Source organism: Megascapheus bottae, chromosome 22 (genome assembly GCF_031878675.1).
Source record: "Megascapheus bottae isolate mThoBot1 chromosome 22, mThoBot2.hap1, whole genome shotgun sequence".
Taxonomy (NCBI): Eukaryota; Metazoa; Chordata; class Mammalia; order Rodentia; family Geomyidae; genus Megascapheus; species Megascapheus bottae.
The window spans coordinates 22,411,678-22,426,234 of record NC_143530.1 but is presented as its reverse complement, the minus strand read 5'-3'; positions in this window follow the sequence as shown (position 1 = coordinate 22,426,234).

Sequence of the window (14,557 nt, the reverse complement as noted above, 5' to 3'; positions counted from 1 at the left end):
ATATCATTGCCCCTAGATTTTTTTGTGTGTGCCGGTACTACATGTTGAACTCAGACCCTTGCACTTGTTTAGCTTTTCCAACTCAAATCTGGCACCCTACCACTTGAGTGACACCTCTACTTGCAGCTTTTTGGTGATGAATTGGAGATAAGAGTCTTATGAATTTGTCTGCCTGGATTGACTTTGAACCCTCATCCCTTAATCTTTTCAGTAGCTAGAACTGCAGGCATGAGCTCTTTTGGGCTGGCTTTGCCCCTAGCTTCTTTATGATAAAGATATAATTAATATGAGAAAGGGGGCTGCGATTCAGACATCAAGTACAGGCTCAATGAATAGCAGTTGTGTTTCAGTAGCATGGAGAATGTCAATAATTCTACAAAATAGTATCCACATTGTTCCTTATCCACCCACCCATTTCTGAGTCCCTCTCACAAAGTGTGCTTCGGAAGACAGCCAATGAAAAGGATCATAGCACATGGACTCCTGAGACCAGGCAGCCTAGATTTTAATCCTTGCTCTGCTCTGCCACTTGCAAACTATGTGAGACTGTTCAAGTCATTACCCTGCCTGTAAGCTCCACATCCTGATCTCTAAACTACTGAGAATTACACTTCTCTTGCTGTGTCTGGCACACTTAGACCAGGTCTGATGCACATGGTGAGAGTCATCATTATCTTCAGCTACCATCCCCATCTCCATCATCATCATCATCATCACCACCACCACCACCACCACCACCACGGTCTTTATCATCTGCTGTCCGTTGACCAGAGACTCCATTCCATTCAGTGAACCTAGATGACTCACAGTAGATGTAACGTTGCCATTATCCTTAGGTACTGAATGTATATCACAATATGAAATGAAGAGCAGTCCTTAAAGCAACACTCAAGAGGCCCACCCTTCCTTAACATGCCCTGAGCCTCTTAGAACAGCAGATTACCTCCCAGACACCATGAAAGAACCTCATGTCTGGCTTCTATTAGCTGGTTAGGCCAGTCTGGTAGGCCAGAGGTAGAGTATGGACCTCCCTAAGGGGGAAAACGGAGGGGAGGGGTCCCAAAAAACCTGAAGTAAAAGTTTTGGAAGCCCCAAACTCAAACCAAACATCTGGCCAGAAGAAAGTCAAATTGTGATCCATCTAAGAAGGAGCCATCATCAATAAACCAGAGATTCTAACTGGATGGACTCCTGACAAAGAATTTAGAACTTTTTTTTTAACCCATGCTTGACTCCCCCCCACCCCCCCCACACACACCTACCAGCTTCTGGTACCACATACACAGGAAAAGCTGGAAGTGATACCGCGGCTCAAGTGTTAGCACTCTAGCCTTGAGCCAAAACACTAAGGGACAGCACTCAGGCCCTCAGTTCAAGCCACAGAACTGGCAAAAAAAATTTTTAAAGGACTAATATTGGGGTACATAAGCTTTTCTCTAGTTGTGATGGCAAGGAAGGCTCTGGGAGCTGGACAGTGATCCATTCTGCAATCAGTCTGGAGGAAAGAAGCCCAGGACATAGCAAGACCACTCTGGAAGGCCACAGGCTTCCTGTGTAAGGATAAAGGTCCATTAAAGAGCTGGTCTCCCTGAAAAGAGGCCCTGAACAGTATATGAAAATGTATGGGGATGCCTTTGTAGCCAAGCTTGGCCTGCAGGTTCTTTTCAACCTCAGTTCGGTCACTGAAGATGCCCACAGCCAATGACCATAGCTATGTGCCCTGGTCTACACACTCCTTGCATTCATTCATGTGTGTGTCAGGAAGGGCTTGTTGACATGGTTTTACTTTAGAAATTAGAAATGTGTGGCTTCTGAAGAACTGGCAGACAGCTAATCACAGACATCCCAGGTATTCTGCAATCATTCAGTTTCCAATGCGATCATTCAATTTCTAAAAGACTAAGTTCCAAAGTTACTGCAGTCAGAAGTAGGCTGCCAGGTGGATCCTCAAACTGCTAATGGCTTAGGTCTGTAGAGTATCAAAGATTAATCCTGGTAAAAGCAAATACTTCAATAAGAGGCTTTCTATAAATCTGGTTTAGCAGTCTTATCAGTCAATCTAGGCTATGTTACCCTGTGGTGACCAATAACCTTCAAATCTCAGTGGCTTACAAATGCAAAGCCCTGGGCCTCACTCACACAAATTCTCCGTCACAGCAGCTATGTTTCTGCACTTGTTATTTTCATTATGAGCCCCAGGCTGACAAAAATAAAATAAAATAAACTCTTGATGAGGCAATACTAATTTTGTAGCAGAAATAAAGGAGGAGGTAAGTAGTGGACCATGCAAAGGTTCTTATTTCTTGTTTGTTTTCATGTCTGACTCAGAAATGTCACCTGCCACTTAAAGGTTTTCATTGGGCATGGTGAATCATGTGATCAAACCAAGCATGAATGGACAAAGAAGACTAGTTCTCCCCAGGGCAGGGCTCCAAACTATTTATCACAATAGCATTCATATTTCACAATAATTAACAGCAGAAAATAATCATTAAACTTTGGTAACATACCAAGTATAGTTCTCTTACTGAATCCTCACAATTATTCTAAATGATATGCACTATTATTATTATCCTTCATTATACTTCTCAGTAAAAAATAAAGATTTAAATAAATTGCCCAAGGCCACTTACCTGGAAAGAGATGACCTTGCTATATAGAGGCAGGTGTTGGGAAATTACAGCTCTCCCTTCTACACTGTAACTGCTACTGGTGTGTTTTCCTAAATAATCTTAAGAGGGGACTGTGAGTACAGGTCAGTAAGCACTTAGCTAACATGCTCAAGTTTGATTCTGAACACCATAAACACTGACAACAACAGCAACAAAAACTCACTAAAAAAGCTAATGAACTTGGTGACTAGAATCGCACGATGACTGAGCATCTCCAACAAGACTGAGGAAGACAGAGAGTTGGGGTGGAAAGAGTTCTCAGTTTGCTTCCTAATGCTATAATCTGTCTACTAGCGATGGGTGACTTATACAAAATATTTATTTGCTCAGCCATCATGATCCTCTTAAGAGACAGTCAAGTCAGGTGCCAGTGGTTCATGCCTATAATCCTAGCTACTTGGGAGGCTTAGCTATGAGGATCATAGTTGGAAGCCAGCCTGGGCAGGAAAGTCCATGAGATGCTTATCTCCAATTAACCACCAGATTCTGTGGAAGTGATGCTGTGGCTTAAAATAGCAGAGCACTAGCTTAGATCGAAAAAAACAAAAAACACCTCAGGGACAGCGTCCAGGCCGAGTTCAAGTCCTACAAGTGGGGAGGGGGGGGAATCTTGTTTGAGGCAAAAGCAACTTTAACTTAACTAATATTTCCCTTTCCTTGGAAGGGACTTAAAAAATTACCTTTCTTTTTGTTATTGTGGGGATAATGTATAGAGGGTTATAGTTACATTCTCCAGGTAGTAGGTGCATTATTTCTCACACATAGATATCCCTTCTCATGTTCTTTGTTTCCATTTTTGCCTCCCCCCACTCCCTCTCAATCATCTTGTTTTCTCTTCTTCCCTTTCCTATTTCAAATAAACAAATAAATGTATATACAGTATACCAGATAACAAAGTCAGATACAGTAACAATATGAGATTAACCATAAAAAAAGAGAAGAGAAATAACATAGTACATTAACAACAACAATTACACAAGATAAAGCTCTTATAAAAATTACCATTTATTATAAAGGTGATGTATGCAGGGATTACAGTTACATAAGTCAGGTAATGAGTACCTTTCTCCTTTTTTTCTTTTTCTTTTCTTTTTCCTTTTTTTTTTTTTGCCAGTCCTAGGCTTGAACCCAGGGCCTGGCACTGTCCTTGTGGTTCTTTTGCTCAAAACTAGCACTCTACCACTCAAGCCACAGCACCATTTCTGGCTTTTTCTGTTAATGTGGTACTGAGGAATCAAACCCAGGACTTCATGCATGCTAGGTAAGCACTCTACTACTAAGCCACATTCCCAGCATGGGTACATTTCTTTTTGGACATTGTCACCCATTTTGGAAGGGATTCTTGCTTCTCTTGAAATACAAAGTTACTCCTTTATACTGAGATTCCTGACCTCCAAGACCTTGTTAAGCTTCTGCACATCTTTGCACCAACTGAAGCTGTGCCTTTCATCTTTAGGATAAAAAGGGGGAAGGGAGCAGGCACACCTGTAATCCTAACTACTCAGAAGGCTGAGATCTAAGAATCGTAGTTCAAATCCAGCTCCAGCAGAAAAAGCTGTGAAACTCTTATCTCCAATTACTTACCAAAAAGCAGGAAGTGTAGGTGTAGGTCACGTGGTAGAGCACCAGCTTTGAGTGAAAAAGCGAAGGGATAGTGCCCAGGCTCTTAAGTGAAAGCCCTAGTACTAGCATAAAAGAAAAGATGAAAGAAAAAATCAATAGCCTGTAAAAAAAATCCTTTTCCAGGGAAAGAACTTCAGGTTCACAAAGAGGAATTTGGGGTTCTGCATGGTGCCCTCTTAGGCATTTGGTTTATTTCCTGGCATGCTGGGTTTTTTAAAAAAATTTTTATTTTACTTTCCAAGCAATTCTGCAGGTAGAGCTTTGTAATTCTAGAAAGTGTTGCCTACACTACAGACCTTGCCAAAGTTCTGAGAAAAGTGGAAGAAATATAGCTCTGAAATGACCAGTCCCTTTAGAACAAGGAACTCCCACATTTTTGTGGTGAATGCCATGGTGGAAAGCCATAGCAACAGATGTGTTTCCCGAAATAGGTTGTCAGCAGCATGTGTGTGTGAAACGTCTAGCTTTTGCTTTGTACCAATGGCTTCCGGAAGAGATAAACCAGGTCGGAGCATCTGTAGACCTTCAGGTCTCTAGCGACACCATGGCCTCTACATTTTACAAAATAAGAATCATAAAGGGTAAGAGTTGCTTTTTTGTTGTAGTCGAAGAGAGAGTTTTCTGGTAAGAGCTTTGAAGCAAATAAATTCTGGGTATCCTGATTCGAACAGACTGATAGGAAGCAGGTATTTGGGGGCCATTGAGAACTGAGAACAGCAATTTAGGGACTTAGTTTTGAGAAAGGTGACCATAGAATTCAGGCCATGTAATTAAATGTCATCTTTAGGAAAATGTAGTTAATTGGGGCTGGGAATGTGGCTTAATATTAGAGCTTACCTAGCATGCATGATCCTGGGTTCAATTTCTCATACCACATAAACAAAAAAAATAGAAAAGCAGACACCAGGATGTCTAAGACTTGCAAATAAATAATCGAAAAGTAGCTAAATTCAATTAACAATGCTATTTTGAAGCTTTTTTCTCTCGACTTTTATTATTATTATTTTTAATTATAGGGCCTGCACATTGTCATTGAGCTTCTGTGCTTAAGGTTGATGCTTGCTCTACCACCTGAGCACTTGGGTTTTTGGTGGTCAGTTAGAGATAAATGTCTCACGGACTTTGGTGTCCAGGCTGGCTTTGAACTACAATCCTCGGATTTCAGACTCATGAGTAGCTAGGATTATGAAGAAAGCCATTGGCACAAGGCTCACTTGGCTTTTACACATTGAAAATATTTTATCATAAAATTTTCTAAGAAAAATAAATACAAATGGACATTTAAAAGGTAGACTCTACTGCTACAAACAAGTAAGTGCTTTAAAAAAAAGATGTATTTGCAAATAAAAAAATCAGACTCACTGAGCCTGAAGTAGGTTGTTATTAAGCCCTCAGAAGTAGGTCATTTGTAATCCCAGCAAAAAGCAAATTAAGTTTTAAAATCAATGTCAATAATTCATGATGGGACACCGGTTAGGACTTAACACATGTGCAGGACCATGATAAAGAAGTCAGGTAAAAACAATATAAAAATGTTTCACTTACACAAATCCCAAATGCACCTTTCAAGTGAAAGAAAAAGATAGAGCTTGTTTCTTAAGAATTCTTTGAGTAAATTCTGACCAAAAAAAAAACCCTTTTGATTCTTAATATCCCTTATTCTTGGTTGATTTTCAAAACAGGTGAATTTAATGTCAAGATTCTTCACATTAGTAAATCATCCTTACTTATTATAGAAATTGCAGGATCCCTGAAAATCAGGGGAGAGGCTGTTTTATTTGTGTCTAATGTCAATGCATGTCTGGTCACATGGGTCTCTTAGGATGCTGTCAAGCAAAGTCTTTTCCTCATGGAAAGCTAGCTCCACACTGTCCACAAGCAATTTTCTGAAACAGAATTGTGGGACAGTTTTGGTCTGGTCACAATCTACTTTCAGCCACTGTTGGAGCGCAGATACTGTTGGAGCAGACTCATCTAGAATCTAGAATGTTCTCTATAAAGGTCTAGGGACTAGCCATGGTGAAGGATGTAAAACAAGGTAGAGCTAAAGAGCCTCATGAGCCACAATCTTCTCTGGGGATGGGGGAAAGAGGTCAGACTTAAAGCACTAGTCAGGAATCGGAGCACTGATGATCTACACTCATAATCTCAGCTATTGCAGAGGCTGAGATCTAGAGGATCCTGGTTTGAGACCAGCCCAGGTTTAAAAAAAAAGTCTGATTGTAAAGGACAATATGCTGGAAATGAACTTTACAACTTATGTGGGGAATTGAGGAGGAGGGAAAGTGGGAGAAAAACAAGGGAAGGGTAACAAATTTGACAAGAAATGTACCAAGTAACTGTAACCCCTCTGTATACCACCTTGACAATAAAAATTAAGTTAAAAAAGAAAAAAAAATCCGGTTGATTCTTATATCTCCAATTAACCAAATAGTGGAAAGCCATAGGGTGTCAGCTGTGAGCAAATAGCTGGAAAAAAAATAAAGCAACAAAAGTGAAAACAGGACAATGAAACTTATTGGAGTTGTTTTAAGAAGGGAGTAGGAGCCAGATACTGGTGGCTCATGCTTGTAATCCCAGCTACTCAGGAGGCTAAAATATGAGAATTGCGGTTCAAAGCCAGCCTGGGTAGGAAAGTTCATGAGACTCTTATTTCCAGTTAATCACCAGGAGACTGGAAGTGACACTGTGGATCAAAGTGGTAGAGTACTAGGCAACCTTGAGCAAAAAATCTCACAGTCCCCAGGGCCTGAGTTACCCATGATAAAAATAAAAGGCAGGGAGATGAAGGAGAGTGATAGAGGAGGTAAATTTTATGGGAGCACATAGTCTACATATGTAGACATGCCACAATGAAATACTCCTTGTATAACTAATGTATATTCATTTTTAAAAATGAGAATGAATCTTGGCACACATCTGTAATCTCAGCTATGAGGGAGGCAGAAATAGGAAGATCATGGTTTGAGGCCAGCCCAGGTGAAAGGTTCTTGAGATCTCAGCAGAATAGATTAGACACGGTGGCATATCTTTGTTATTCTAGCTATGGTAGGAAGTATAGACAGGAGAATCCTGGCTAGGTCATGTGCTCAGGCAAAAATTGAGATACTAATTGGTTTTCATAAGTATGCTGGAGTTTGAAGAAGCAGCTATGAGTGTGTGTGTATGTGTGTGTATGTATGTCTCTGTGTATGTGCATGTATGTGTGTGTGCAGCTATTCACTACACAGGATAGAGTAGAAGTTCAGGGTTTTTTTTCTTCACAGGATTCAAAATGCAAAACCAGAAATTAGATACTCACTAAAAAAGAAAATATGACTGAGAAAAATAATTTCATATGTTTCCTTCTAACAATAACATATTTCTATACTATAATCTCTTCTTTAAACTTTTGACCCACATTTTAATTGAGATTTATTTTTTAAGACATTTTTTGTGTCAACACATGAAAAGTTCCTTCTTCCTTTTTCATAAATAGTTTATGATTTATATAACTAGTTCCTTGTTGAATGTACATTTCAGTTATTACCAATAGTTTGTCTTTAAGTGAATATTCTTGAACATACAATGCTATACAAGCAAATGCGTTTGTAAATCACTCATAGAAATGAAATTCAAATAACTTCTACATTAAACTTCTATTTTGTGCATGCTAGGATTTGAACTCAGGGCCTGGGTATTAGCTTTCTCACACAGGCTGGTGCTCTACTACTTGTGCCACAGCATCACTTCTAGCTTTTTGGTGGTTCATTATAGTTGAGTCTTATGGACTAGACTCTACTGCCTAGGCTGGTTTTGAACTGAGGTTTTCAGGTTACTGCCTCCTGAATAGCTAGGATTACAGGAGTGAGCCAAAGGCACCTGGCTAGGATTATATATATTTTTAATATTGTCAGCCATGGGGCTTGAACTTGTGGCCTAAGTGCTGTACCTCAGCTCTTTTCCTCAAAGCTTGCACTCTATCACTTTGAGCCACAGAGTCACTTCTGGTTTTCTGATGGTTAATTGGAGATAAGAGTCTCATAAACTTGGCTGCCCAGGCTGGCTTTGAACTGTGATCCTTAGATCTCAGCCTCCTGAGTAGCTAGGATTATAGGTGTGGGCCAATGGCACCTAGCTGGACTTTTGTTTTTTTAATCTTTTTTATTAGAGAATTTATTAACATTAATTTTTACATCATATTTCAAATGACATGTTTAACAAAGAAGTATTCAAGAAGGGAATCTCTATATACAATCATTGGCACTTAGATTTTAGAACATAATTAAAATTAGGCTGAGGGTTTGTTTGTCATAGATACATATTAATCTATGTAATAAAACATTATGTCTATGGAGTCATAAATTTTTATGTCTATGTAATTATGTTTATATTTCCAATACCATGTCCATAGCATTGGGTACGCAAATACTGAGTCCTCACTCTTGTACTGTTTGGATCTAATAGCCACATATTAAGGATACCATGCGCCTTTTGTTCCTTAGGTCTTGACTTGTCTCACTCAACATGATTAGCTCTAGATTCATGCACTTCCCTGTGAATGCCATTATTTTATCTTGTCTGTTGGCTATGTAGAATTTCATTGTATATATACCACATTTTCTGTATCCATTCATCTGCAGTAGGGCATCTGGATTGTTTCTATTCCCTGGCTATTGTGAATAGTGCAGAGATGAACATAGCTGAGCAGGTGTCCTTATCATATCCTGGGTTATGATGTTCAGGATATGTTTTTCTAATCTTTAAGAACTAGATTTTATTGTTGGTTTCATACCTATCATCTCCTTTGTCTCTTTGGCTATTGGCCTTTGTTAATAATCTGTAGAATTTCTTTCTATTTTGGGGAATTGGACCTTCTGTAGAACTGCAAATTTTGTCATAGTTTTTTTTTTTGCCAGTCCTGGGCCTTGAACTCAGGGCCTGGGCACTATCCTTGGGCTTTCTCAAGGCTAGAGCTCTATCACTTGAGTCACAGCACCATTTCTGGCTTTTTTTCTATGTATGTGGTACTGAGGAATTGAACCTGGGTCTTCAAGCATGCTAGGCAAGCACTCTACCACTAGGACAAATTCCCAGCCCCATAGTTGATTTTTTGTTGTTGTTATTGTTTTTTGAGTAATTTTTGGTGTGTGTGTGTGTGTGTGTGTGTGTGTGTGTGTGTGTGTGTGTGTGTATGTATGTGCATGTGCGCGCGCGCATTGTGTGTATCAATACTAGGATTTGAACTCAAGGCTCTGAGCTCTTGCTTGACTTTTTTTGCTCATGGCTATCATCCTACCACTTGAACCCTACCTACACTTTTGGCTTTTTGCTGGTTAATTGAAGGGAATAATCCTCTAAAAATGTCTGCCCAGACTTGCTCTGAACCACAATTCTCAAGTATCAAGTCAGGATTATAGGCTCAAACCACTGTCCTAGGTAATTTATTTGTATGTTTTTTGTTCAAAGATTTTTTTGCCACCCTCCCCCCTGTATAAATTTCTTTTGAAAATCAAATTTACTCTTCTGGTTTTTTCCTCAGAGCATCAGGGTTTTGCTTCATATTTTGAAAGGGGGTTGAAATTTTTCCCACCGATACTTTTATTTCATATTTAACATTTAAATCTTTAATCCTTCCTGAAAGGAACTCTGATGTAACACATGAAGTAAGAGTGCAAACTCCCCCCTAACTCACCCACTCAGATGGCTACCAGTTGTTTGGACATAATGCATTAAAAAATATTTTCCCTATTAATTAGAAATTGTACTTCTATCGTGCAGTAAATTTCCATTTGTTCTGGGAGTTGTCTTGTACATTTCAAATGATTCTACTGATCAGCTTCAGCTTTGGTCTGTGTTTTATTAGTGGGGAGAGAGAGAGAGAGAGAGAGAGAGAGAGAGAGAGAGAGAGAGAGAGAGAGAGAGAGAGAGAGAGAGAGAGGAAGGGAGGAAGGAAAGACATCAGCAGATATCCAAGACTTTGGCACAAGTTTACTCACACTTCATTCAGAGCAATATAGTCAACAGATGAATTGTTCTTTGAGAGAGATTCTCTAAAATCCTACATCTGCTCAAATACAATCTTCTTCATATGCTGAGGCTCTAGTCCAAACCATAATAATTGTCAGTGTTCTTCAGTGCATTGTAACATCTGTAAGGAAATAGCTGGTGTCCATGTGGGTTGATTATATGGGTCAAATAAGCAAAATCAGAACTAGGTTTATAGTTAGAAATGTGATCTTTCCCTTTTCCCACCATTTCTCTGCTCACCACCTTTGGGGAGCAATTCCAAAACACGGTTCTGGCTTTGGGTTTTGTTTTTCATCAATTGTCAACATACACTTAATTTATATCTGCACCACAAACCACGGTCTTCTCCATACTAGTTGTGTGTGTAGGAGGATTTGTAGACAAGCTTGCAATAGTTACAAGACCCTGCCTCACAGACCTCCGACTTTGGGAAATGTGTTGACCAAAGATCCCGCCTGCTGCGCTCCAAAAGCCATTGGTGTTTGTGACAATGTGGCTGCTGCTTCCTCGCCAGGACAGCTAATTTCTAGAAGGCAGGGAGGCCTCTCCTAGCTACTTTGGCTTTAAGACTACTGAGTAACTTTGCCCATCCTCTTAGGCTGTAGAATAGTTCAAGATCCTTCTGCTCAACTTTGCTTTCCCGATCCTCTTCAGGCCCTGTTTGCAGGATGGTATGATGGTTCTTCAAGTCTCCAGTTCTTCCTCAATTCCTCTTGCATGGGGATTTCCTTCCCCTAGTATGATTCTGGCACTGTTAATCTCAAAATGCCGTGAGGTTCTTGGGAGATCTAGACTAATCTACACTTCTCATTCTTTTTTTTTAAATATATACCTTCCAATTTGATTTTATTGAGAGAACTTTATTTTACTGAGCACAAAAAACAAAGCATATAATATGGTGCATTTTTTTCCTGTTCTTTCAACTATTCCTACCTAGTTTTAGACACAATTATCTTCTAGCCCTGTGAGTTTCTCTCTCACTTGAGTTGGTTAAGTCATAAACAGCAGTCATAACTTTGTCTAGAGCACTGTTGCATTTCAGAATCAAGAGTTCCCAGCTGGTCACAGTGGTTCACGCCTATAATCCTAGCTACTCAGGAGGCTGAGATCTAAGGATTGCAATTGAAAACCAGCCTGGGTAGAAAAATTCATGAGTCTTTTATCTCCAATTAACCATGCAAAAACTGGTGCTGTGGCTGTAATGGTAAAGCACTAGTCTTGAGCACAAAGAGGCTCAGTGACAGTGCCTAGGCCCTGAGTTCAAGCCCCACAACTACCACCACCACCAACAACAACAAAAAGGAGTTCCTGCCACTAAGGCAACCTACTTCATATTTACCATCCTTTCATTGAACTTCATAAAAATTTTTATTGATATTATAAAGGTGATGTACATGAAGGATGGGGGTGGGGGGAGGGAAATGGGGACCAAGACATGAGAAAGGGTATCAATGTTTGTGAAGTAAGGCACCTTCTATCTGGAGAATATAATGTAACCCTTCTATTAATTACAATAAAAAATATATGAAAAAATAAATAAAGGTGATGTACAGAGGGGTTATAGTTATGTAAGTCAGGTAAAGAGTGCATTTCTTTTTGGATAATGTCACTTCTTCCCTCACTCTCTCAGGTTTTCCACCCACAAATTATAAAGTGCATTTTCAATATAGTGTCCAATGAGTACCATTGCTGAATTTGTTTACCCTTTATTTCTCCATTTCTGTGTCCCCTTACACTCCCAAAGACATATAAATGAACAAACAGAACAGAAAGAAAAGAAAATAACAAAAACCCCTCTCATTTCCATTTCCTGGAATTCATTTTGATAGATATTGTTTGGTATGACCAGATACTTCCATGTATTGTGCCTCTGTGTTCTTCTCCTAAGAGTGTCATCCTTTGACTCTCCTAACAGAGGATCGCAATAGCTCAAAAGCTATGCACGTAAGGTCATATGGGATCACACTAAATGAAATGAACTCTAGGATATGGAAACAAGAGGTTTATCTTGTGTGATTGTTGTTCTTAATGAACTATGTCATTCCTTTTCTCTTTTTTGCCCTTATGGTTAATTTAATGTTGTTACTGTATCTGACTTTGTGACCTGGTGTATTGTATATATGTTTACTTACTTATTTGAAATAGGGAAGAGAAGGGGGGAAACAAGATGATTGGGCGGGAGTGTGGGAAGGGAAAAAGGAACAAAAACAGGAGAAGGGGAATCAATGTGTGAGAAGTAATGCACCCACTACCTGACGAATGTAACTGTAACCCCTTTATATAATATTACCCAAACAATAAAATTTTAAGAAAGAAATAAATTTCTAATTATGCAGATAATAAAAGAGAGTGTCATCCTTTGGTCTCACTGTATCAAACTTAACATTTTTGTACCCATTCCATGCATTTATTGTTAGCTTCCCAACGGATCCATGATAGTAGTTGTATGTTGGACTCTTAGCTTTTGCTCTGTGTTAGAACTAGCTTTCTGTCTCAGTTGAGAACAGCATCCTGCCTCTTCCTGCAGAGATGCCAAGCAGATCATTAAGTCTGTAGGGCAGTTAGGACTTGGAAGACATCCGTGCTTACATAGCAGCAATGAATGGGATGTTTATCTTAAGAACAAATGAATGCCTGACTAATAATATAAAACAGTAATTTCACCCTGTGCTTCACAGGGGGAGTACCCAGAAAACAGAACTGTTCCCCGAGGCAGAGATCCCACACTCTTGTCTATAGGTGAAGTGGGATTCATCATCATCTTGATGGATGATGAATAGACACACCCTTAAACACTCACCCTGCCTGCCTTTGCCCAATGCTGCAATTTAATTGCAAATGCTTCTCTGTCCTTCTCTAGAAATTCTGACAATTCTGGAAAAAGTAAGCAATACCAGAGAATTAAAGTGCAATAGTTAATCTTTTCTCGGAGTCTCAGCATTGGGTCATGCGTGTTTGAGCTGGGGAGGCCCCCTGAGCGAGCTTCTGATTTCTAGAGCAGTGGATCCTTTCATGAAGCAGTGCCCAGACACACTGCCCTCTTGGAATGTCCCTGACATGACTCTGTGGGTGAGCTGTCCTGGTGAGTGTCTCAGGCTAGATCAATCATGCCCTTACATTGCTCCTGAGGTGCTTGTGTGAAAAAGAATTTGCTTAGCTGGGCTGGGAGTTTGGCCTAGTGGTAGCATGCTTGCATAGCATGCATGAAGACTCAGGTTCAATTCTTCAGTGCCACATACATAGAAAAAAAGCTGGAAGTGGTGCTGTGGATCAAGTGGCAGAGCTCTAGCCTTGAGAAAGTCCAAGGACAGTGCCCAGGCCCTGAGTTCAAGGCCCAGAACTGGCAAAAAAAATTTTTTTGCTTAGTTGATTCAGATTATTTGGACATGAAGTTCTCAGTTTGAGACATCTTATGTCTTATCATCAAAATGTCCACTTCATTTGCAGAGACATATATGTGTATGTATATATATGTAGGTATGTACATGTATATATACCTACATATACATAATACTACACACACACACGCACACACACACACACACACACACACACACACACACATATATGGAGCAAGAGAGAAAGAGGGAAAGGGGGAAAGGGGAGGGAGAGAGAGGGATATAGTAATTATCTGTTATAGTTTGCATTATAAATGTCCCCAAAGGTTCATCAAAGGTCCATACATTGAAGGCAGGGTTCTCAGCTGATGGTATTATTGGGAGACAGTGGATTTTTAGGAAACAGAGTTTAGTGGAAACAAGAAGCAAGTTAGATCTTTGGGGAAGGCATGTCCTTGAAGGGATTAGTGAAACTTCAGCCCCTCTGGTGTTCTCTGTGTTTTCTGGCTCTCTCATGTGTTCTGCCATAATGCTGTCACAGATCCAGAGCTATGGGGTCAACACCAATGGACTAAAAGCTCTGAAACAGTAGACCGGAATAAGCCTGCTCTCCCTAAGAGCTGATTACCCTCGGTACTTTGTTATAGTGACAGGAGCAAGGCAAAGATATCCACTATCTCCACTCCTCTTCAATATAGTTCTGGAATTCCTAGACAGAGCAATAAGGCAAGAAAGAGACATAAAAGGGATTCACATAGGGAAAGAAGAAATTAAGTTATCCCTATCTGGCTGGGTGTGATGGCTTACACTGTAATCCTAGCTACTCAGAAGGATGAGATATGAAGATCACAGTTCAAAGCCAGCCCAGAGACTAAAGAATATGAGACTCGTAGCTCCAATTAATGAGTAGAAAAT